Below are 25,314 nucleotides of genomic sequence, written 5' to 3' on the forward strand. Positions count from 1 at the left end.
GAATTTTTTTTTTCATCCATGTGATGCTTTATTAAATGTATGGTTGGTTAGCAATCAATAATTCATTGACAAAGTTACAAATTTAGGGAATTCTTAGCTTTCGCTATCCCAATTTGTTAGCTTCAAATTTTACTGTGAATGTTTAAAGAGTGCTAGGTAATAGATGGGTGTATGTCTTGAGAATTAACCATAGCCATTTCTAATATAGACCCTTGTCCTTAATTCAGGAGAAGCAAAATGGCAGGGGGAAGAAGTTATGGTAATGGTGGAAATGATTTGAATGAAGTAGTGAGGCAATTGGCAGCAGTTGCCCAACAATTCGCAAGAAACTCAACTGGTAATGGGGATGCTCAGGGGGAGCTCTTTAAGAAGGTGGCACAAAGTAAGCCACCAACATATCAAGGGGAGTATGATCCTATCATATTGGAAAACTGGTTGAGGGAATTTGAGAAACTATTTAAAGCTGTGGGATGCCTTGAAAACTCAAAAGTGAGTTGTGCTACTTACTATCTGAGGGGTGAAGCTGACCTTTGGTGGCAACAAAATGAGACTACCATTAGAGCGCTACATGGGTTCAATTGGGCTAAGTTCCAAGAGAAAGTGAGAGACAAGTTTTATCTTAGCTTTTTGCAGAAGCAGAAAGCTGAGGAATTCTCAAACCTGAAGATGGAAAGGATGTCAGTTACTGAATACTACACCAAGTTTATTGAGTTGTCCCGTTTTGCTGAAGAGTTTGTCGCTACGGAGAAAGCAAAAGCTAGGAAGTTTGAGAGTGGTTTAACTACTAATTTGCAGTTAAATCTGTGCGGGCAAGTATTTGAGACCCTGGATGAAGTATATGGAAGGGCCGCACACCTTTATGCATTGGAGGAGAAGAAGAAGAAGGAGTTAGCTGAAATAGAAGGAAGAGAGAAGAGGAAGGAAGTGGGGAAGGTTTCTGGTAACCAGCAGGGAAACCAGAATGGTTTTAAGAAGCAGAAGTACCACCATAACAATAACTTTCACAACAATAATAACTTCCCGGGTAATAACCGTCAGAGAAACCGTAACAACAATGGAGGGGCTAGAAACAATAACCAGGGGAATAACAAGAATGGGAGGATTTATTTTTGCAAGAGGTGTAGAAATAACCACCCTGGGAAGGATTGCGAGGGAAATTTGGTCGCTTTTCGTGTTTGTAATAAACTTGGGCATAGGGAGTATGAGTGTTTCTCCAAGAATAGCAATGGGAACAGGCAAAACAACAATAATTCAGGAGGAAACAAGAGGAATTTCCAGGGAAACAACAAAAACTTTACTGGGAATAAGGGAGTGCAACAGAATGGAGTGAAGAACAGTAACACCACCAGTGGGAATAGCCAACAGAAGGGTGGAACTGAAGGGAAACTGAATGTTTTGAGTAGGCATGAGGCGGATGCCACGAAAGATGCTATCACTGGTACTTTTTCTATTAACTCTATTCCTGTTAAAGTATTGTTTGATTCTGGTGCAACTTTTTCTTTTGTTTCTAAGGGTATTGTTTCAAAACTTAAAGACTATTTAAAGACAGTAGAAGTAGTAGATTTACCCATAACCATTTCGACAGGTGGGGTAGTGAAATGTACCAAAACCTTTAGAAATGTGCCTTTAGAAATAGAAGAAAGGACATTGTAGGCGTTGCTCGAAGTGCGCCTACGTTAAAAGCATGTTGTGAATATGCTTGGCACTCATAGGAAGTGGGAATTGACATAATACGATTAGGGACAAATAAAGTAGGGAGCCGCCAACAAGTTTTTAAGGAACTTGTAAACCGTTCACAGATCATAAAAAGGCAACCACGATAAGGGACAACGATAGGCAACAACGATTGACCCGTGAAGGTTACACCCCATTCATAATCCATGAGATTACTAACTCCATATGGTTCGGAACCACGAAAGGAGGATCGGGGATGATGGTACGAAGTGAGTCATGGAGTCACATTCGCCCGTATTGGCCTCTACTCGATTCTTATAGTGAAAAGCATTCCTGTGATCTCAAAGGCATACAAACAATAATTCAATTCGCTCCAAACTATTATTTAACTAAATTGGTTTAATATTAATGCACACATAATTCTAAAATATTGGTGATCACTTCAATTAATAATAAGATTAAAAGGATCCTAAACCGGTTGTCCAAATTATCTTATTAGGCGTGATTTTCAATTACATATTCCCTTTAAATATGCAATATGGTGATCAATAATAGAATAACATTAATATTAAAACCAATTTAATCACAATTCCAACAACATAAAATCGTTAGAAAAATAATAAAAATAAAAGGAGCACGACTCTTACTTTGATTCTGTTTGTTTGCAACTACAAAATAATAAACGAGTTAGTAACTTCAAGGAAATAATAAAACAACGATTAAATTAAATTAAATAAAGTAAAGTTGATTTTGGGGCCAAACCCTCAAACAATTCTACCTTTCACGCCTTGGCTTAAGGATAGAACCACGAGTAAAGTATGGACTCCTTTGAGTACTTGAAGAAGGAATTTTAAAGTGAAAATGGTAGGCTAGTGTTTAGGCTAAAGCATAGAAGAGAGAAAATAAAATAAGAGAATTACTCGGTGCCCCGTACATTAGAAATGAGGGGGTATTTATAGGGAAAATGTGCTGAGGGAGCACACGGAACCCTAAAATGATAAAAACCCTAAAAAAGTATCCCGTGACACGGTCAAACTGTACCGTGACACGGGAAGCCCCACCGTCAGACGGTACACTTTCCTGTGACACGGTACACTTTTGGCGTGACGCGGGAAATTTTCAAAAAACGGGATAGAAAACGCGTCAAGGGTTTACGCGAAAAAGACACGGAACGTCCCGTGTCACGGCAGACCTCCCGTGTCACGGGAAATCCCACCGTCAGACGGGAAGGATTCCCGTGACACGGTAGGTACCTGCCGTGGCGTGGGAAATTCCAGCCCGTTTTTCCGTCTAAATACATTTTTAACCCTAATTTCCTTCGGCATTTTAAGTGCCGATTGATAATTTCGGGCCTTTTCTGACTTTTTATTATTCGGGCTAAAATAAGAAAATAATTAAATAAAAATAAATAAAGGGTTTGGGCCAAAAACAAATAATAAAACAATAAAATAAAAAAGCTTTGGGCTAGAATTAATTAATAAGTTTGGGCTGAAATTAAAACTATGCTTTTACCAAACATCAAGACTAATCCATGGACTGTTCAAAGATATGAATTTAATAAAATACGATTTTTTAAGCACTCTCGGGATTAAATACTGAACCCGACCAATAGTGGCGGTGAAAGGTTGTTCATCATCGGGTTTGGTTTTTGGGAGACATTTTTAGGTGTCTACAGAAGCCCCCACTTTGACTGAGTTTGTAGAAACGTCAGTTTCGAAAACGATAGTCAAAGTAGCCGATAGGGACGGAGAATGATTTAAGACGTTCTGCGATCCTAAATCACTCTGTATACGCCGATACCTGTAGAAAAATGTTAGTTCTACAGATAAAAGGAGTAAAGGGATAGAATACGTATCTGACACCAGTGTATCGGTGACAAATGAGTTTGGTATTTTCCTATGCTTGAAGGAATCCACCGGATGACGTTTGTTGAAATGCTTTCCATGCTTGAGGAAAGCCGACTGAAGAGTTTGGTAGCTTTCTAAGCCTGAAGAAAGCTACCGGATAATACTTTCCATGCATGAGGAAAGTCGATGAACGAATTTGGTGTCATTCTATGCTTGAAGAATTTCACCAATAATGCCTTCCATGCTTGAGGAAAGCCGACAAAGGAATTTGGTGGTTTTCTATACTTGAAGAAAAATCCACCGATAACGCTTTCCAAGCCCGAGGAAAGCCGACTTGGCGGTTTTCTATACTTGAAGAAAAATCCACCGATAACGCTTTCCAAGCCTGAGGAAAGCCGACTTGGCGGTTTTCTATACTTGAAGAAAAATCCACCGATAACGCTTTCCAAGCCTAAGGAAAGCCGACTTGGCAGTTTTCTATACTTGAAGAAAAATCCACCGATAACGCTTTCCAAGCCTGAGGAAAGCCGACTGATGAATATGGTGTCATTCTATGCTTGAAGAATTCCACCGATAATGCCTTCCATGCTTGAGGAAAGCCGATTTGGCGGTTTTCTATACTTGAAGAAAAATCCACCGGATAATACTTTCCATGCTTGAGGAAAGTCGAAAGATGATGAGATTGCAAGTCTCTGTGTATCGAGAACCTTGCGTCATGAAATGATGGTGGTCAGCTTATCCCTGGACGTGGGCTGTAGATGGTCCGCTTGTCCCCGGACGTGGGCTGTAGATGGTACGCTTGTCCCCGGACGTGGGCTGTAGATAAGACCTGCAAAAATAAATTTGCCAATGGACTCGTATATACTGTGATTGACTTGACCACTAACTTGACCAAGTTTGACTTGATGTGACATGACATGTGTATGACTTGTGAGTGTGTGTGTGTGTGTATATGTGTGTGTGTGGAGACACAAGCAAACGAAGATGCAAAAGCAAAAATTTTCCGTCAATTTTTGTCATGAGTGGAGGGTACCGACTTTCTCCCGAAAAAGAAAGATGTGAAAACTGAACTTTTATTTTCGAACTTCCTTCGATGAAAACTCTGAAAAAGTTTTTTGAACTTCCCCAAAATAAAATAATGAAAAGGGAGAGAAGTTTTGAACTTCCTCCTTGAGCAAGACGAAATGAATCGTATGGATTGAATTGTTTGTCCTGAAAATAATGTATGCATGATGCATGTTCTTAGGCTAGGAGGCTAAGGACAATTACATCATGTGACACGATAGATGAATGAACTTAAGTCATGGAGCTAAGCATCATATATGGTGTAAAGAAGCAATTTTGAACGTCACTTAGGTCTGGAAGCTAAGCACGTATAGTGATTATTGCATAATAATGAACGTTGCTTAGGTCAAGGAGCTAAGCACGATATGCTTTGTATGATTAAAAATCATTGATATATAAATGTTTCTTAGCACATTATGCGAAACAATGAACATTGCTCAGGTCAGGAAGCTAAGCAAGTATACAATGTTTCTTCTACTGAATGTTGTCTTTAAATATGATGAAACATGCACAGTGTTGAAACAAGATTTCATGATAAAGGGCTCTTAAAGGGAAGGATGATTGATATGGATATGGATGTGTGAGTGAAGTGTGTGAATGTGATACTAAGGCTGGCTGCAAGGGTTATAGCGATGGAAAGAGATGTGAGAAGAGTTAAAGATGATGACTCTTCAGGCTAAGTAAGCTAATGTGATTTGGGTTCAAGCCCCCAAGTCTAGCTCTAAATGGGTAGGGATAAGCATTGGATATTCTTTGACTCGATCATGCATGGATATGAATATGAATGTGGCCACACCTCGATGTGAGGTTGCCTACGTATCCGTTAGGAATCAGGCCGAACGTAGCTCTAACCGAACTTTGCACAAGTGTATGTACACCTCAAAGAGGTCTTTCAAGGGTTGTAATGTGGTTAAGTTGATGGTTTAAGGAAGAAAGGGGTAAAAGGCTCAAGACCCGAGAGAAGCCCCCAAGATGTGTAATTGTGAATTTGAAAATTTTGAATTTTGCAAGTTTATTTCCAACCTTTTTTTTTTGTTTGTTTTGAATTTCTTTTTTTCTCTCTTTTTTTTTATTCTTTTGAATCAATGTAGACAATCTCAGATCATGCGGTCCATCACTCACTTAGCATTCATGTTTCTCAGGCACGGTACCAAGCACTCGATGAGAGACGCAATTTGAGACGTGTTCATATCAAAGACATTGGAACACTTGCCTTTAGACATTGTTTTATTGTTGCTTTGCTGCTTTTTTTTTTACTTGCTTTTTGAATGTTACACAAATTGCACATCTTCCAATTCCAGGGTTGAGTGAATGTGGGTTGAAGAAATGAAGGCCAAACGTTAGACGAGGCTCAAAATGGTTGATGAAGAAATGGAATGTGATTGAACGGTTAACAGGGAATGACATGGTTGCAAAGGTGCCTCAAGTCATTGGTGTACCTTGGGTTTAGTTCGGTAATTGATTTTTTTATTATTATTATTATTTTTTTATTTTGCAAATGAATTTGATGATCGATTGCAAAGGAAAGGAATGCTCATTGATGGAAAAGGTAAGAAATATGACACATAGACAGTACACATGGATAACGGGAACCTATGCTAGACTTATTGGGGGAGAGGGTTGAAACAAAAGAATAAAAAAAAAGCATGAAATCTTGCACGAAGGATCTGTGTGCCTTGTATTCATTACTTCTTGCCGCCTGGAGGGACAGGAAGTTTATTTGCATCCATCAAGTCTTGAATGACGTCCTTCAAATTCCAACATTGCTCCGTAGTGTGGCCCCTTCCTTGATGGTACTTGCAATGGGCATTGGGATTGCATTTGGCGCTCCTTTCTTCAGGTTTTGGCTCTGGAAATGGCCCAATAGGTGTGATCAGGCCTTAACTGTAAAGGCGATCAAAGGCCGCATCATAAGTCATTTCTAAAGGAGTGTAAGTTCTTTTCTTCTTGGGCAATGGAGTATCAAGAGCTAACACTTCATTGAGATCAACTTGGCTTATATTGTTGGTAGTATTTTCGTGCTTATAAGACGAAGAAGAAGGATGGTCGTTCTTCTTGTTTTTCCAAGTGTTATTATTGTTACTACCACCAGTCTTTATTAGCTCATCCTCGATATTGATGCCGATGTCGTATACAGCTTCGAAAGTGTTCAGTGGAAGAAATTTGAGATGTTCCCTATATTTATGAGTCAGATTTTGAATAAAGAGGCGAACCATCTCTCTTTCTTTGGGGGGATCTACCAAGAGTGAAGCTGTTTCCCTCCACATGTTCAGGTAAGCGGTGAAGCCTTCATTCTCTTTCTGTTTGAGAATGGAGAGTTCACGTTTAGAAGTTTTAGTTGAATGTTACACTTGTAACGATTCATGAAACTTTCGGTGACATCTTGCCAAGTCGCAGTATGCTTGGCATCTAAGGAATAAAACTATTGTTGGCAAGCATGTTCTAAGGAGAGAGGGAACACCGTAGGGAAGAGTGTTACGTCCAATCTCTTAAGAGCCATGGTTGCAGAGAATGCCTTCAAATGGAATATTGGATTGTCAGTAGGCTTGAACTTTGGAATATCAGCAGTGGAGAACTTTTCAGGGAGTCTGTCCTTCACATTCAAAGGAGTGGGAGGCCGTTCCACATAAGTGAAATCCTCAGAAATCTTACTCATTTGTTCCTTCAGTTTGTCAAGGGTGGAAACAGTGACCTTGTTTTGTTCCATGGTAGTGACCCTAGTGGTAAGGGTTTGCATCATGGAAGACAGTGCCTCAATGGATTTGTTGATGTTCTCAATGTCTTCTTTAGTGGCCATTGAAAGGTGATGAGTAACGGAGATGACAAAGTTCACTTTGAACGCCTATTAGATCTGAGAGATTGTTGCGGTAATGGCTCGAACCGTATTGATCTATCCCTGTTCCTTGACTAAGTACTGTGAAATAAAATAATTCACTTAATTGTTTGACACATTTCTCAAGATAGGAAAGGAAGGAAAAAAAATAGACATTTGAAAACAGGTGAGAAAACTCCACTCATTTTTTATTATGACGAAAAAAAGGTGCATGAACCTAATATACGATCATAAACGACCTGGTGCACGACTCGAGTCGGAACATAAAGAAAGTGTGTGGACTATACTTGACTCGTGAGTGACTAAGTGATGTTATAAGACTCGTGGTATGATCGTATGGCTAGACATGTGAACAATAACCAAAATGACTGACGCGAGGACCAAATTAACATGGAAGACTTGACTGACGCTTTTTTTTTTTTTTTTTTTTTTTGAAAATTCCACCGTGTCACGGTAGAGTTTCCCGTGGCGCGACAGCCATTCCCGTGCCACGGTAGATGCTGACGTGGCACGGTTTTTTTTTTTTTTTGCCGTGACACGGGAACTTCTCCCGTCAGACGGGATAAAATCCCGTGTCACGGGAATATTTTACATTTATTTTATTTTATTTTATTTTTTTTACAGGTCCACCGTGCCACGGTGGACTGTGCCGTGACAAGGTGGACAGTCCCGTGTCGCGGCAACCATTCCCGTGTCACGGTGGATGCTGACGTGGCACGGGATAAAAACTATAATTTTGAAATTCTACTTGTTTATTTTTAAAGGGAGGATACCATCCGACTTACTCTAAAAAAAACGACACAAAAACAAGACTTCCCTAAAATACGGTCAAAAAGTGGTGCACGACTTAAAGCAAAAAAGTGTGTGAACACGACATGTGAGTGATTAAGTGAGGTTATGGACGCGTGTTTTGACCGTAAAACTAGTCACGACACAAAACCGGACACAGCATTCGCACAAAAATCGAAAAAAGGACTGACATGACACTTTTCTGGGCACCGTGTCACGGTACAGACTGTCGTGACATGGTGCAGTCTGCCGTCAGACGGTAGACAACCCTGTGTCACGGTACTGTTCACCGTGGTGCGGCAGAACATGCCGTGACACGGTGCGCAGTTCCAGGTCAGTTTTGTGATTTTTCCAGATTTTAACCGATTTTAGATCCGTACTAATTACTATGTGAGAATAAGAACCCTCGGTCATGGGTTAAACAAAAGAGTAAACGCATGAAGGTTAGCACCAAACAACCACATAGCATTTAGGCACAATGATGTAAAAAAGTTCGCAACCTAGAGTCAAGATCTATGTTCAACTATTGGTCAAGCTTTGGGTGTCAAAAGGGTACCATGGTTAAGAGTTTGGACACGTAAGCAAGGCAGCCTCCCTTGCGGGTGTATGCCAACAGGCGGCTCCGCGAGTTCGTGATGAAATAGAACTCGACTCCATGGTTTGGGTGGATTTAATAACTCGGATGAACCCTTATTGCCATGAGCGTTTTTGGGTCGATAGAGCTTAAATCCCCCGGGGCTAAGACGCATGTAGAACACATACGTTTTTTCAGAAAAATCGAAGGAAGTCGACTGTGAGGAAAGAAAATAAGCCACCGGACTGATTTTAGGACTACCGTGACACGGCAGATTCTGCCGTGGCACGGCAGTCAGAAAATCTGACTGGTGCCCTGTTTTCCTTCGCGCGCAACCAAGTTATCCAATTTTTCCTACGGGACAGACCTGAACGCGACGTTAAAACGTCTATGCAGATGCAAAAAAGGCAAATTAATCACAGGAATATTTTTTCAAGAACCTTTCAAGTCTCATCCACTCATCTTAATTAAATACCGATCACTCAAATCGATAAATAATTAAGAATCCTCCCCAGTGGAGTCGCCAAATTGTAGGCGTCGCTCGAAGTGCGCCTACGTTAAAAGCATGTTGTGAATATGCTTGGCACTCATAGGAAGTGGGAATTGACATAATACGATTAGGGACAAATAAAGTAGGGAGCCGCCAACAAGTTTTTAAGGAACTTGTAAACCGTTCACAGATCATAAAAAGGCAACCACGATAAGGGACAACGATAGGCAACAACGATTGACCCGTGAAGGTTACACCCCATTCATAATCCATGAGATTACTAACTCCATATGGTTCGGAACCACGAAAGGAGGATCGGGGATGATGGTACGAAGTGAGTCATGGAGTCACATTCGCCCGTATTGGCCTCTACTCGATTCTTATAGTGAAAAGCATTCTTGTGATCTCAAAGGCATACAAACAATAATTCAATTCGCTCCGAACTATTATTTAACTAAATTGGTTTAATATTAATGCACACATAATTCTAAAATATTGGTGATCACTTCAATTAATAATAAGATTAAAAGGATCCTAAACCGGTTGTCCAAATTATCTTATTAGGCGTGATTTTCAATTACATATTCCCTTTAAATATGCAATATGGTGATCAATAATAGAATAACATTAATATTAAAACCAATTTAATCACAATTCCAACAACATAAAATCGTTAGAAAAATAATAAAAATAAAAGGAGCACGACTCTTACTTTGATTCTGTTTGTTTGCAACTACAAAATAAACGAGTTAGTAACTTCAAGGAAATAATAAAACGACGATTAAATTAAATTAAATAAAGTAAAGTTGATTTTGGGGCCAAACCCTCAAACAATTCTACCTTTCACGCCTTGGCTTAAGGATAGAACCACGAGTAAAGTATGGACTCCTTTGAGTACTTGAAGAAGGAATTTTGAAGTGAAAAGGGTAGGCTAGTGTTTAGGCTAAAGCATAGAAGAGAGAAAATAAAATACGAGAATTACTCGGTGCCCCGTACATCAGAAATGAGGGGGTATTTATAGGGAAAATGTGCTGAGGGAGCACACGGAACCCTAAAATGATAAAAACCCTAAAAAAGTATCCCGTGACACGGTCAAACTGTACCGTGACACGGGAAGCCCCACCGTCAGACGGTACACTTTCCCGTGACACGGTACACTTTTGGCGTGACGCGGGAAATTTTCAAAAAACGGGATAGAAAACGCGTCAAGGGTTTACGCGGAAAAGACACGGAACGTCCCGTGTCACGGCAGACCTCCCGTGTCACGGGAAATCCCACCGTCAGACGGGAAGGATTCCCGTGACACGGTAAGTACCTGTCGTGGCGCGGGAAATTCCAGCCCGTTTTTCCGTCTAAATACATTTTTAACCCTAATTTCCTTCGGCATTTTAAGTGCCGATTGATAATTTCGGGCCTTTTCTGACTTTTTATTATTCGGGCTAAAATAAGAAAATAATTAAATAAAAATAAATAAAGGGTTTGGGCCAAAAACAAATAATAAAACAATAAAATAAAAAAGCTTTGGGCTAGAATTAATTAATAAGTTTGGGCTGAAATTAAAACTATGCTTTTACCAAACATCAAGACTAATCCATGGACTGTTCAAAGATATGAATTTAATAAAATACGATTTTTTAAGCACTCTCGGGATTAAATACTGAACCCGACCAATAGTGGCGGTGAAAGGTTGTTCATCATCGGGTTTGGTTTTGGGGAGGCATTTTTAGGTGTCTACAGACATTCCTATCTGACCTTATTGAGTTTGGGCTGAGTGACTTTGATCTTATTCTGGGAGTGGACTGGTTCAGTAAGTATAATGTTGAGATTAGTTGTAGATCAGAAAAAGCGAAGATGGTCACAAGTGGAAATGAATCAGTAACTTACTGGATGAATGGTAAAACCAAGTGCCCAAGGTTAATATCAGTGCTAAAATTAGCAAAATACATGAAGAAGGGACATCCAGTATATTTATGTATTGTTAGGAATATGGACCATGAACAAGTGACAAATCCAGAAAATATAGAAGCAGTCAATGAATTCCTGGATGTATTTCCAGAGGAGATTCCTGGAATGCTACTTAAGAGGGCAGTCGACTTTACCATAGCTTTAGTTCTCGGAACAGCCCTAATATCCAAGGCAACATATCGAATGGCACCTTCAGAAATGAGTGAGTTAAAGGAGCAATTGCAAGATTTATTGGAAAAGGGATACATTAGACCAAGTGCTTCTCCTTGGGGAGCGCCAGTTCTATTTGTGAAAAAGAAGGATGGAAGTATGAGGTTGTGTATTGACTACGGGGACTAAATAAAGTAACCATAAAGAATAAGTATCCCTTATCAAGAATTGATGATTTGTTTGACCAACTAAAGGGTGCCACAGTGTTTTCAAAGATTGACTTGAGATCTGGGTATCACCAATTGAGGATTGCCGACGAGGACATTCCTAAAACCGCATTTAGGACAAGATATGGACACTACGAGTTTACAGTTATGCCTTTTGGATTGACAAATTCTCCAGCAATCTTTATGGATTTGATGAATAGGGTGTTTCATCAATTTATGGATAAGTTTGTAGTAGTGTTCATAGACGATATATTGGTGTACTCAAAGAGCAAGGAAGAGCACGCAGAACACCTAAGGGCAATTATGCAAATACTAAGAGAAAACCACCTTTATGAAAAATTCTCTAAGTGTGAGTATTGGTTGGAAAAGGTAGCCTTTTCGTGTCCAAGGACGGAGTAGAGGTAGACCCAGCCAAAATAGAAGCTGTTAAGAGTTGGCCTACACCCAAGACAGTATATGATGTGCGAAGTTTCTTAGGTTTAGCAGGGTATTATAGGCGTTTTGTCAAGGATTTTTCCAAGGTTGCTAAACCTATGACCACCTTGATGAAGAAGGAAAAGAAGTTTGAGTGGGACGATAAGTGTGAAGAGGCGTTCCAACTCTTGAAACATAAACTAATTACAGCACCAGTGCTTACACTTCCAGACGATAGTGGACTGTATGATGTGTATAGCGATGCATCAAAGAATGGTTTAGGGTGCGTGCTTATGCAAAATGGGAAGGTGGTTGCATATGCATCGAGGCAGTTAATAAAGACCCACGAAGTAAACAATCCAACCCATGATTTGGAATTAGCTGCAATCAGTTTTGCACTAAAAATTTGGCGCCATTATTTGTATGGATTGAAATGTAGAATTTACACAGACCATAAAAGCTTAAAGTACATTTTCACCCAAAAGGACTTGAACTCTCGTCAAAGGAGATGGTTAGAGTATACGATGGATTATGATTTAGACATACAATACCATGAAGAGAAAGCGAATGTGGTTGCGGATGCTTTAAGTCGTAAAACTAGTCATGGATTAAACTCGTTAGTAGTAGCTAATGAGTTATGTAGGGAAATGATGAAATTGAATTAAGAAGTTGTAGAATAGGGAGTACCAGCGGGCATTCTTGCGAGTCTAAGCATCCAACCAACAATATTCGACGAGATTCAAGCCAACCAAGAGGGAGATGTAAAGTTGGATAGGATTCGTGATAAAATTAAGCAGGGAAAAACCACAGACTTCAAGATTCACGAAGATGGGAGTTTGAGGTACAAAGATCGATGGTGCGTACCACAGAAATGTGAGGAAGTGAAGAGAAAATTGATGGAAGAAGGCCACAATACACCTTACTCAGTACACCTGGGAGGAGACAAGCTATATAAGGATTTGAAGAAGATGTTTTGGTGGCCTAGAATGAAAAATGAGGTTGCTGATTTTGTGGCAAAGTGTTTAACATGTCAAAAGGTGAAGATAGAGCACAAGAGGCCTCAAGGAACGGTGCAGTCTTTAGAAATTCCAGGATGGAAATGGGATTGCATTTCAATGGATTTTGTGACTTGCCTTCCTAAGTCACAGAGTGAAAATGATACCATTTGGGTAGTGGTGGATAGACTTACAAAATCAACAGTGTTTATACCAATGAAAGAAACTTGGAAGATGGAACAACTTGCCAAAGCTTACATCAAACATGTTGTGAGGTTACATGGGGTTCCAAAGGATATTGTATCTGACAGAGATTCCAGGTTTCTCTCAAAATTCTAGAAAAGTGTACAAGAAAATTTTGGTACAACACTTAAGATGAGTACGACATTTCACCCTGCCACAGATGGGCAAACTGAGAGAACCATTCAAATCTTGGAGGACATGTTGAGAGCTTGTGTAATAGACTTCCAGGGAGGACGGGAAGATAGCTTGGATTTAATTGAATTTTCCTACAATAATAATTACCATGTGAGCATAGGAATGGCACCATTTGAGGCTTTGTGTGGGAGGAAATGTCGTAGTCCAATTTGTTGGAATGACATTAGTGACACTATGATCCTAGGGCCTCAAATGATTGAAGATACAGTTAAGCAAGTAAGGGAAATTCAAGCAGCTCAAGATCGCCAAAAGAGCTATGCAGACTTAAAGCGAAGGGAAGAAGAGTTCGAAATTGGTGATAAAGTGTTGTTAAAGGTGTCACCAATGAAAGGAGTGATGAGATTTGGAAAGAAAGGAAAGCTCAGTCCAAAATACATTGGTCCATATGAAATACTGCAAAGAATAGGCAAAGTAGATTATAGGTTAGCCTTACCTATGGAGCTTAGTAAAGTACATGATGTATTTCATGTGTCCCAATTGAGAAGGTACATTCCTGATAAATCCCATGTGCTACAACCCGAAACCATTGAGTTAGATCAAAGCTTAACTTATGAGGAGAGACCTGTCAAGATTCTTGACAGTAAAGTGCGTAGGACACGCAATAAGAACGTTAACATTGTGAAAGTACTTTGGTCTAACCAAGAATATGAGGAAGCCACTTGGGAGGCAGAAGATTAAATGAAAAAGAAATACCCGGAGTTGTTTCAGGTATGTTGATTTACGGGGGCGTAACTCGTTTTCTTTAAGGGGGGTAGAATGCGATAGAATTTCGCGCTTTTTCCCTATATTTTACATATTTTTGGTGCTTTTTGCACAAATTCTACTAAGTATTTTGAGTATTAGTGCTCTCAAAGAGACACAAAGGAGTAAAGGAATGACAAAAAGTACAGCAATACTATACATAAAGAGGAAAAGTTTTGAATTTCATTTCCCAAGTTTCGGGACGAAACTTTATTTAAGGGAGGTAGACTGTAATACCCCATATTTTTATACGTATTTTATTTAAAATATGTATTTTATAAAGGTATTTAAATAATTTTAATATTTTAATTATGGTGTTTTAATTATTTATCCTATATAAGTTTGGAAATATTTTTACTAAAGGAAAGTTTGTTTAATTATTTATTTTATAAAAGTTGGGGTTTTATTTTAGAAAATTATGATTTTAACATGTTTTAGTAGGGAAGGGATTAGGAAAAACTAAAGGAGGAAAGTTTAGGGTAAAAGGGTGATAGAGAAGGGGTATAAATATCCCTCTTATGAGGCAAATCAACTTTGCCCAGAGTAGAGAAAACCCAAGGTAAATTTCTCTCCCTTTTCTCCTTATGTTTTCTTCTTTCTTTTTCTTTTCTTTTCTTTCTCTTTCCCCTTCCCCTTTTGTTTTCGCACCACAACCACCTGCAACCACCACCACCGGTGGGCCGCCGACCACCAGCCACCCAGCCGGCAGCAGTGGCGACCACCAGTGCTGGCAGTAGCCGGCAATGGCGCCGACCTGCTGTCGGCAGTCGTGGGTTTCGAAAAAAAAAACTTAAAAATCAAATCTTTCTTGCTCAAATTTAATCTATGCTTTAATCTAATTTTAAATTATGAGTTTTGGGATTTAATTTTGGTGTTTGATTATTATAATTATGTTGATTAATTTTCAGATTTGGTTTTTAATTAAAAAGCTCCAATTTTTGAAACCCTAGGTTCTTGATTTATGAGTTATTGAAGGATTATGATGTATATTGGGGTAGATCTTTGTTTTAAGTGTTTTAAGGCTTAATTACATCAAGTTTTAATTAAAATAAAGTGCTGGAATTTTATGTAGAACACTTAATATTATGTTTCTTGAAGGAATTTTAATTACTTATTAATTGGGACTTAATTATGATGTTTTAAATATAATCTCAACTTACTTTAATTAAATTATGAGGGATTTTAAAATAGTATATATTGCTGGAAATTTGTTTAGAGTGGAATTTAATACTCTATTATGATTTTAATGTGTAGGAGACTTTGAAGTAAGCAATTTCTACTAGTCGTGGCAATTTTAAAATCGTACTCAAGGTACGTACGCGTACTTAGCATATTTTGATGATGTAGAATCATGCTAGGCTTGATTTCAATTAATTACAAGTAGTATCATGCTAAGGTTTATGTATGGAATTGTGAATTAATGGTGTTGGTGATTGAATTGTGAAGCATGAATTATCTGTGATGGTTTATGGATTAGAAAATTATATTTTGGGCATGTTGTGTTTAAACCACACTTTTATTTATGGCATGTTGGAATGCATGATTAATTAAACTACATGTTTAATTATGTTTGGAATATTGAAAAGGAATTTTATTATGGTTCAAATAATTTTTATGGATGCTTTAAGCATGAGGAAGAAGCTATATAAGTGTCTATGTACACAAGGGATAAATTGTATGTTGGTGCCTTTGTGCACTAAAGGTGTTTTTAACACCAAGGGATAGGATTTTTGGCGCTTTATGCGTTTAAAGTGTCTTTGACACTGAGGTAGAATTAAAAAGGGTTCAACATTAAATAATATGAGATCACTAATTATTCAAGAATTAAATTGGTATGTTTGGTTGATTGAATATTTATTGTTGATTGATTTATTATGCTTGAGAGTCATCACCAAGTCCAATAACATGTAAATCACGTAAAGTGAAAGAGATTACGCACCAAAACTCTTGGAACGTATATACCTTGAGTATGAACAATGGGGGAAGTTATGGGGTTTTATATTTAATCATAACTTCTAATGGAGTACAGGACGGTGTACATTCCTTTTTATTTATTATTATGCGCAGGAATTCCGCCACCTTTGAGTGGTTTTGTCGCCGGCTCGGTTAGCTCCCGTGTCAGTTAACCTCAATTTATTTGGAGGAGGTATAGTTGGAAACCCGTTCGATGCGTAATCAACGCTAAATGAATTATTTAGTGTCTAGTTAAAGTGTCTTGTTGAGTTTTGTGTGTGCTTGTAAATAGGTGCATTGAGGTAAGTGTGTGTTGATAGGTGAAAGCATGTTAGTGTGTTTAATTACGCTTATGTACTCAGCTTTGCTGCTTTGCTGATTGTGTGTGTTGTTGTGTTTAGCCATGTCTTTATCTTGGCCCTATGATGACCCATTTTTAATGGAGAGTAATGGGGACAAGTAGAGATAAACCTTTTAGGTATTGAAGCATATTCATGACGGGGCATGAGTGAAGAGGGAATCATGCTAGTTTCCATTAGTTCACGAAGTGTTTTATGCTTTATTTATTTATGACGTATTTTGTGTGGACTAACGCAAAGGTCTGGTTTTGGAACGGTTTTGAATAAGGGCCTTTAATTGTTCCAAGTTGTAGTATTATTTTATTTGACTTTGTTTGTTTCGGTTTTAAACTTTACTTTCGTTTGGTGTACTTTTGAGTTGACTTGTTTAAACGGTTTTTAATTTTAAGTCTTCCGTTGTGTATCTTTGATAGTTGTCTTAGCCGTTTTCACGGTGGCGGTAATGTCTTAGATATTCCTAAATCGTATTTTAAAAAGTAAAGTGGGTATTTAAAGGAAAGGAATTTCTAGGGTGTTACACTCCAGATGCGTGACACGTGTCACATAGATATTCCCCCTTTGGAAAATGCGGTCTTCAAGGCCCAAACTTCACGGGCACCGCAAAACGGCACTTCCCTAATCCCTAGGTCATCAAACCTTAGGGTAGGGCACGTTTTCCTATGACCATATAAATAAAGAGATTTGCCCAATTATTGGGACAATCTTTTGACACCTCAAACTTTACGTTTTAATCATTAACGCATTTATTGATCTCTAGAATAGAGTACACCTGAGCTTGGAATCCGAGAAGATAACCTACTTTCCGCATGTTTTACTCCTATTCCATACTAACTTAATCTTCAAAGGCAGACCTCCGACCATTCGGAGTTCCATTTGTTTTGCAGGTACAGGCGACCTTGGCGAATCCAGTCTTTAAGTTGTAACTCTCCCAAGGGACTAAAAAAACCCCGAAACATTTGGTGTCTGTGGAGAGAGTACCTTTAAGATGGCTTCACAAGAGCAACCTGTGTCGCCTCTAGAGACCAACCGACCTCTGAAAGAAATAGAGGTCCAGTAGGACCATGATTCAGGTGACAATGGAGACATCGAAACCTTTGTGGCTCCAAATGGGTCACTCATCTCTAAGCGCCTCCGTCACAAAGACAGGCAGGAGCATAATTCTACCTAAGCGGGTCCGAGCAGGCCTCCTGGACACTCAAGTAAGCCCTCAGGGCAGCCGACTGATCCCTCCAAGGCAGCAAGATTAGCCCTAGTCACCCGCAATGAGCTCATGAAATGCATGAGCAGCCTCAAAGGTGAAATTAAGTATCTAATCAACAAACGGTCGGCTGCTCCCAGAAAGGAACAGTCGGCCACAAAGCCAGCTCAAGCTGGAAAGCAAAAGTCGACCGTCAGCCTACTCCTCATCCGGCTCCAAAGGAGAAGGCTCAACCCCATTTCGACCTTTCAAGACTCCGTTTCCAGAAATGGTGACAATAAAAGCCATCCGGTATGTACAACTGGATGGTAGCAAAAAATCTGCCCGTCAATACATCAAGGAGAAGAGGACCTAACAACTGCCAGAGTCGGCTTCAACGTCGACTTATCATGATAGCTTCCAGAATACCTCTGTGAGGAATTCTCCTTCAGTACAGGGGACCCCATCAAGCGGCCCCCTCGTACACTCTGGGCCCCATGTGATCAACTCGGCGCAGTATATGGCACAACCATTATACCGACCGCTTGCTTTGCCCTACATCCAGCCTGCCTTCTTTGGAGGATAGGCAGCATATAGCTATTAGCCTTTGGACTGGCAGCTTCGGCTACAAAACCTTGGTGAACAACCTTCTGCATTCTCCAGGGAAATAGCTGAGGCCGAACAACCGGCCAACGTTAAAAATGTAATGGTTGGGACCTATGATGGTACCTCCAACCCAGAAGACCACCTCTTGGCATACACCCACCTCATGTACTTACAGGGGTTGGATGATGCCGCCTTGTGTCGATGCTTCCCAGCCACCCTAAAAGGCATAGCCCAGCAGTGGTTTGGCAATTTGCTAGTTGGTTGCATTAACAGCTTCAAGACGCTTGCATTCTTGTTTGCTTCTAACTTCTCTATGAACATCCCTACAAAGAAAACGGGCCTTGATCTAGGCCATGTGCATCAGGGAGATAGAGAGGGGCTGCGATCATGCGTCAGGCGGTTCAATATGGTGAGAATCCAGATCCAAGGATTGTCTGACGAAGTGGCTTATACAGACTTTTTCAAAGGTCTGAAGGACGAGCAGACTTTCAAGTTCGAACTCGTCTGCAAGAAAATCTTCACCCTCTAAGGAGCCCTGATGGAGGCGGACGCCTACATACAGGCGACCAAGCTCTGCTCCTCCAAAAAAGAGTCGGACTCAAAGAAGTCTGACCGACAAAAGGAGAGTCGACTTGCTTAGCCGTCTCTAAAACCAGAAGAGAGCAAAAAGAAAAAACAAGTCTAGGCGGTTGGTGAGTGTCATTTATGGCACTCATTTGGCTTCTTTTAGGATGAAGTTCATGCTATTTCATATCTCTTTTCTTTAGTTTTCCTTAGTTTTGTTCTTTATTTCTTTAGTTTGTGCTTTCCTTAGTTAGTTTTCTTTCTTTGTGCATTTCTTTGTTTATTTGGTCTTTTTCTCTTTTATTTTCTTGTTTTCGTGTATTTTCAGGTTATGATCGTGTTCCGAGGATTCCCGAGCCTTCCTCTCATATTTCTCATCATTTTGGATGCCTCTTGCTTGTCTTTTGGAGCTCAAGTTTGAAGGAATGCAAGGAGCAAGTTCATGAGACCGGTGCATGCATGCGGTGGGGGCATAATTTTGACATGAACCCACCAAAATGGCCATTTCAAGACTGCCTACCTTAGTGTTCATCATCATCACCAAGACGAGCGCACGAGGATGAGCTAGGACGAAGAAGAGGATTGCTCCCCTGCTGCCAGGTGCGGGCGCGCACGAGGCTGGTGCGGCCGCGCACCTGGTTGGCGCGGGCGCGCCAGGTGGTGGCACGGGCGCGCCTGCCTTGGTCCCTATTCCGTACCCATTTTCCCGCGGCCGCGCCTCTCCCTTGTTGCGACCGCACCTTCCGGGGTTTCTTTTGGGACGATCTAACTAACTCTTCTTTTGTATCTTTCCTTTATATAGTCTTTCCTTCTATTTTTAGAGGGGGAATTCAATGAGAGAATAGAATTAGATCATAATTAGAGAGATTTTAGAGAGAGAAATTCATGGTGGATTGTTGATGATTGAAGATTTCTTCATTTCCTTTGATTTTTGATCAAGTTTGTAAGGATTCCTTTTCTTTAATTCAATCTTTAGTTTGATTTCATTGTTCTAGTTTGATTGAAGTTTGATTGATTTTTGTTTGATTTTAGCTTGTTTGATTTGATCATGATGAATTTGTTGCTTAGTGTTGTTTTGATCTTGATTTCAATGGCTAGTGAGTAGATTGTTTGCTAGGGTAATGGTGAAGCATGTATGAGTAATGGATTAATGCTAATTGGGGAAAATTGATGGAGTTGACGGTGTGATTAAATTGGTTGATGATCATGTGCATGTGTGTGATTAATTAAAGAGTAGTTAACTTTGATTGTTGCACTAGATTGCATTGTAAGTTCACATTGATACGGACCATTGATTTGTGGTTTGCATTTAACGATTGAGGTGTCTTGTGATGTTCCTAGCTAGAGTTTATCGTAGTTGACGCTAGTTAGACCTCTAGGAAAATAGCTTGATACGCTCTTTTGGTTGCATGATTGGTCTTCCCTCACATTGCTTGACTTAGTCACTTTGATCTCCCAATTAGTTGAATCTGTTATGATTACATGTGGATCCTAGCCCCAGCGTTTTACATACTTGATTTCAATTCGTTGTTTAGTCATCCTTGTCCTAGTTTACATACCTACACCCTACCATTTCGGAGTAGCTTTACTTAGGCAATAGATAATCGCCCACCGTTCCTTAATGGTTTGACCCTCAACTTACCATTATACTTGTGTAAGGGTGTGTTGAGAGATTACAAATTTTGTTTGGCCTACTGTAGGGGTTATTTTCAATGACCTAGTTCCGACCCTCGTCAAAATGGCGCCGTTGTCGGGGAATGGTGTTGTTATTGTGTATTGTTGTTGATTCTATTCCATCTTATTCAAAAACACAAAAAGATTTTTCTTCTTTCTTTTAGGCTACACTTGTAGCCGCATTACTAACAATTTCTTTTGAGTTTTTGCATGCATAGTAGAACTCGTGATAGGTCCTTAGTTCTTTTGGATCCGGAAATTAAAATAACTCTTTCACGAAGAAGGATAGCCAACCGATCTTTGAGCCTAAGTTCCTCAAGTGAAAAAGAGTTTGAGGAAGAAGAAGAGCAAGGCATGGGAGAGAATCAAAGAGTAGCTTTGACGGAGTTGGGGATTCCCGGTGCTTATAGGTTTGAGAGCGGCATTGCTCCACCTACAACACCGGCAAACGATTTTGAAATAAGACCGGCCATGATTACTTTGATAGAACGGAGGCAATTTAGTGGATCCAAGAGTGAGAGCCCGTTGAATCACCTAAAGGAATTTGAGAAGTATTGTAATACTATCAAGGTGAACGGCATTTCTCAAGAGTTCATTCGGCTAAAGTTGTTTCCCTTTTCTCTTATTGGTCGTGCCTTAGAGTGGTTGGATAGGGAGGTTAAGCCCAATTCCCTTAGGACGTGGAATGAAGTCACAAAGGCTTTCTTGTCTCGCTTTTACCCACAAAAGAAGACGGCGGAAGCTAGAGCCGTGATCCAAGGATTCAAACAAAGGCCTAATGAGAATCTCTATGAAGCATGGGAGAGGTACAAGGAGTACCAAAGATAGTGCCCACATCATGGAATTCCTACCTATCAAGTGATACAAATTTTCTATGGAGGCTTGAGTGCCCAAGGCAAGTCATGCCTAGATGGAGGAGCCGGAGGTCCTATAATGAATAGGACGGAAGAAGAGGTAGTTGACATAATTGAGGATGTGGTGAGATACTATAGAGATTGGCAAGTAGGAGAGAGGGAGTCTACGAGCAAGAGTGGCTCGACGGTTTATTCGGTGGATCATCTCAACGCGATTAACAACTTGTCCTCCCAAATTTCAAATCTAGGGAAGGAAATGACATCGATCAAAGCAAAGCTTGAGAGTGTTTCTACGAATTCATTGAGTCTTCCCTCCCAATCTAAAGGGAGAGGTACACTTTCTAACTCTTCTCCTTCTACTTCCAATAACATGCCAAGTGGTTGTCTATTTTGTGATTCTTGTGGATCTTATGATCATGATTCTTCCATGTGTTCTCAAAATTTTGTTGATGGATGTGATGATGTTGAAAATAATGAATGTGAACATTTATGTCTAATGCCAATGGTGGTCAAAGGTTTGATGGACATAAGAATTTTGGCAATAGGAATTCTCACCCCCAAGGTGGTTTCGATAACTACAACAATGGAGGCTATAGGAACCAAGGAAACCAAGTTTCCGAGGTAACTATAACAACCAAGGTTATAGTAATCAAAACCCAAGCCATGGGTATGGAAACCAAAGTCAATCTCAAGGCTTTGGTAGACATTACCATAATGGTGGCAATAGTTAAGGCCGAGGCAATTGGAATAACAACTAAAATCGGGGAAGTTTTCAAAATAACAACTAAAGGGGAACCCCACCCGGTTTTTCTCCAAAGCCTCAAGCCAATGGTGAAAATTATTATTCCCAACCATCATCATTTAAGATAAATTTGGAAGAAATGATTGATAACCAAACCAAGATCATAAACACCTATGTGGCGGTGAGTGACAAGAAATTTAATGAGATGATGACTCATAACAAAATGCTTGAGACACAAATAACCCAACTAGCCAACACTCTACAGGATTGTGCTAGTCCATCCTCTTTGCCTTCTCAAGGAGTGGAACCTAAGAAACCCATGTATTCTATCACCACTAAGAGTGGGAGAGTTCTTAATGAGGGAGTTTCAAGGTCCATTGAGGAGGATGAGGAGAAGAGTGACCCAACAGAGGAAGTTGAGAAGGTTGTGTCTAAGAGTGTGAGTCATGAGGAGGTGCAAGAGAAAAGAGGAGTAGTGAGAAAGAGCGTGAGGAAGTGTGGAGACCTGACCTTCCATACCCACAAAAATTCTTGAGGCACAAATAGATTAACAATTTGGAAAGTTTCTTGCTATGCTCAAGGAAGTTCACCTTTCTATCCCCTTCACCGATGCAATTACCCAAATGCCTAGGTACTCTAAGTTCCTTAAGGAGATTTTGAGCGGGAAGAGAGAGTGTAATGAGGTTGATTCGGTTGAAGTTGGGAATTGTTGTAGTGCTTTCATTCATAATGAGTTGCCCAAGAAGATGGAGGATCCGGGTAATTTCTCTATTACATGTGAGATCAAGGGAAAATTGTTTGATAATGCCTTTTGTGATCGTGGAGCTAGTGTGAGCATCGTTCCTTATTCCATTTTCAAGAAACTCAAGCTAGGTGAGCTCCTCCCATCTAACATAACCCTTTAATTGGCCGATCGGACTATTATGATTCCAAAGGGGAGAGTTGAGGATGTTCCTCTCAAGATAGGAGGGTTCACTATTCCCGTTGATTTCATTGTGCTTGAGATTGCGGAAGATGACCATATGCCTATAATTTTAGGAAGACCTTTCTTAGCCACTTCGGGAGCCTTAATAGATGTGAAAGGAGGCCGTATTACCTTGAGAGTTGGTAAGAAAGAGGAAAGTTTTAAGTTGAAACCAATGCATCAGTCTTTATCTCTTGTGCAAGGAATTATGTGTGCTAATTCCCCTAGCTCTATTGATAATGTGTGCATGATTAGTTCTCCAACTAACGATGTTCTTGAGAATTGTGATGATGCTCTTTCAAGTTTTGATGGCAAGAAGGTTAGTGAAGAGAAAATGATGATTCCCAAGCTTATGGATGAGGAGGAATTTGAAATTCCTCATTAGTTTGAGCTCTATCCTCAAGATGAAGGGGATGTTTCCATGAGTATGGATGGTGAGGAACCATCTACAATGAACAACAAGACAAAGAAAAAAGCTTGTGATTCTAAGAAGAAGAGAGAGAGAAAGAAGTTACGAAAAGAAAAATTTGCAATTGAAAAGTCTTTGAAGGAAGTTTTATCAAGCAACAACAAGAGATTGCTAGAAGTTGAAGAAGAATTTGCTCTTTCCGCTTCCTTGAAGAAGGTGGTGTTCTTTGACCCTCCATGATTTGGAGGAAGGGTCGAGCTTAGGACCATAAGCAAGCGCTTCCCGGGAGGAAACCCGGAGATTTCTAACTTTTCTTAAATCATTATTTTTGAATTTTTCTTATTTTTCCTTCTTTTAGTTTCTTTTCTTTCACTTTTCTACTTGTTTGGATTTTTAGGTTGCATTTTTGGGATTGGATTTCATCAAGTGAGCATGAGGAATGAGAAGGTGCTTGCGGTTTTTGATGTGATTACATTTGATATCATCAGAATTTGAGGTAAAAGGGTAAGAATTTTAGTAAGGTAAGATAGGGAATTTTGTGCTTTAAAGTTGAAAGAATTTTGCACTTAGTGGGTTCATGTGGTGCTACCATTATTTTGGGATTTTGAACCCACTAAAATCTTGATTTGAATCTGCCACTTTCAGTGGGTTCAAGAGCCCAAATGTTGATCTTGATCGATAAACCCACCGATGAACGCACCAAAAAAAAAAAAAAAAAAAAGAGAAGAAGAATGGGGCTAGGCTCAGGTGCGGGCGCGCACGTGGCTGGTGCGGCCGCGCACTTGACTGGTGCGGGCGCGCACCTGCCTGTGCCCCCCCTTACCTTCTTTTCCTTCCTTCCTTATTTCATTTACCCTTATTTCCTCCTTCTACATTCGACCCCCATCAACCTCAAACCCTTAAAACCGCACCACTTCCCTCATTCTCATCAAATTTCAACACAAATCATTCAATTTTTCACTTCAAATTCACTAATAACTTCTACATTTTCATCCAAATCATCAAATTCATACTACTTTCACCAAATTAAACCTCCAATCTCTCTCCTCCATACTTGGGTATAATTTGGGGCTTTTCAATTTGGTGGGAATTGGTGGCTAAAAATGGTTCAATCTTGCTTCATATATGGTATAATCATCTTCTCTAGCTTTTAATTACTTAATTGTGTCATATATTTGCAAGTTTTGATTTGTTCATGAGCATGAATAGTAGTAGTATCATTTTTTATGATTTTGATGATTGATATTGGTTTTTGGATGATTAATTTATTTGTTTGTTGCTTGATTTCAACTCACATTGTGTTGTTTGTTGATTTTGTAGCATTTGTGAGCAATTTTGTTGAGAAATTTGGAATTTGAAATTTGGTAGTTTGGGTAGTAAGGTGATATTGTGGTATTGGTTGGTTCTTCTTGTGATTTCGATTATGTGGGAAGAAATTGTTGGTTGTTTGGCAATTTGGATTGGAATTGTGATTGGTGGAAATTGAAGATCTTGGTTGGTGAATTTTGCGGATTGTTGTTGGAAATTTTGTGATTGGTTTTTGTGATCATACACTTGAAGTTCATCATGTCGAGAGTCCTCAAAAACCTTGTCAAGAAACGCAAAACAAACACCTCCATTGATGAACCTATCCCAAGCTCATCCACCTCCCAAACACGCAAATGTACTCCACCACCCAAAAGAAAAATCCACGATAAAAAACAAAAGAACCGATACCATCAATTAAAGGAAAACCGCTCCCTCAAGCCCACAAGGCACTACTTCCAACCCGACATGTCCGAGTTGGGGATTGATGAGGATGTAAGGGAGT

General features: G+C 39.7%; 1 non-coding gene across 1 annotated transcript; it reads right to left on the reverse strand.

The window, feature by feature from the left end:
• Positions 1–21,274: 21,274 nt before the first annotated feature.
• Positions 21,275–21,380, reverse strand: LOC145556848 (small nucleolar RNA R71). The gene has a single exon (XR_014091942.1). It is a non-coding gene; the product is annotated as a small nucleolar RNA R71 (small nucleolar RNA).
• Positions 21,381–25,314: the final 3,934 nt, after the last annotated feature.

This window comes from Chenopodium album, chromosome 8 (assembly GCF_948465745.1).
Source record: "Chenopodium album chromosome 8, dcCheAlbu1.1, whole genome shotgun sequence".
Lineage (NCBI taxonomy): Eukaryota > Viridiplantae > Streptophyta > Magnoliopsida > Caryophyllales > Amaranthaceae > Chenopodium > Chenopodium album.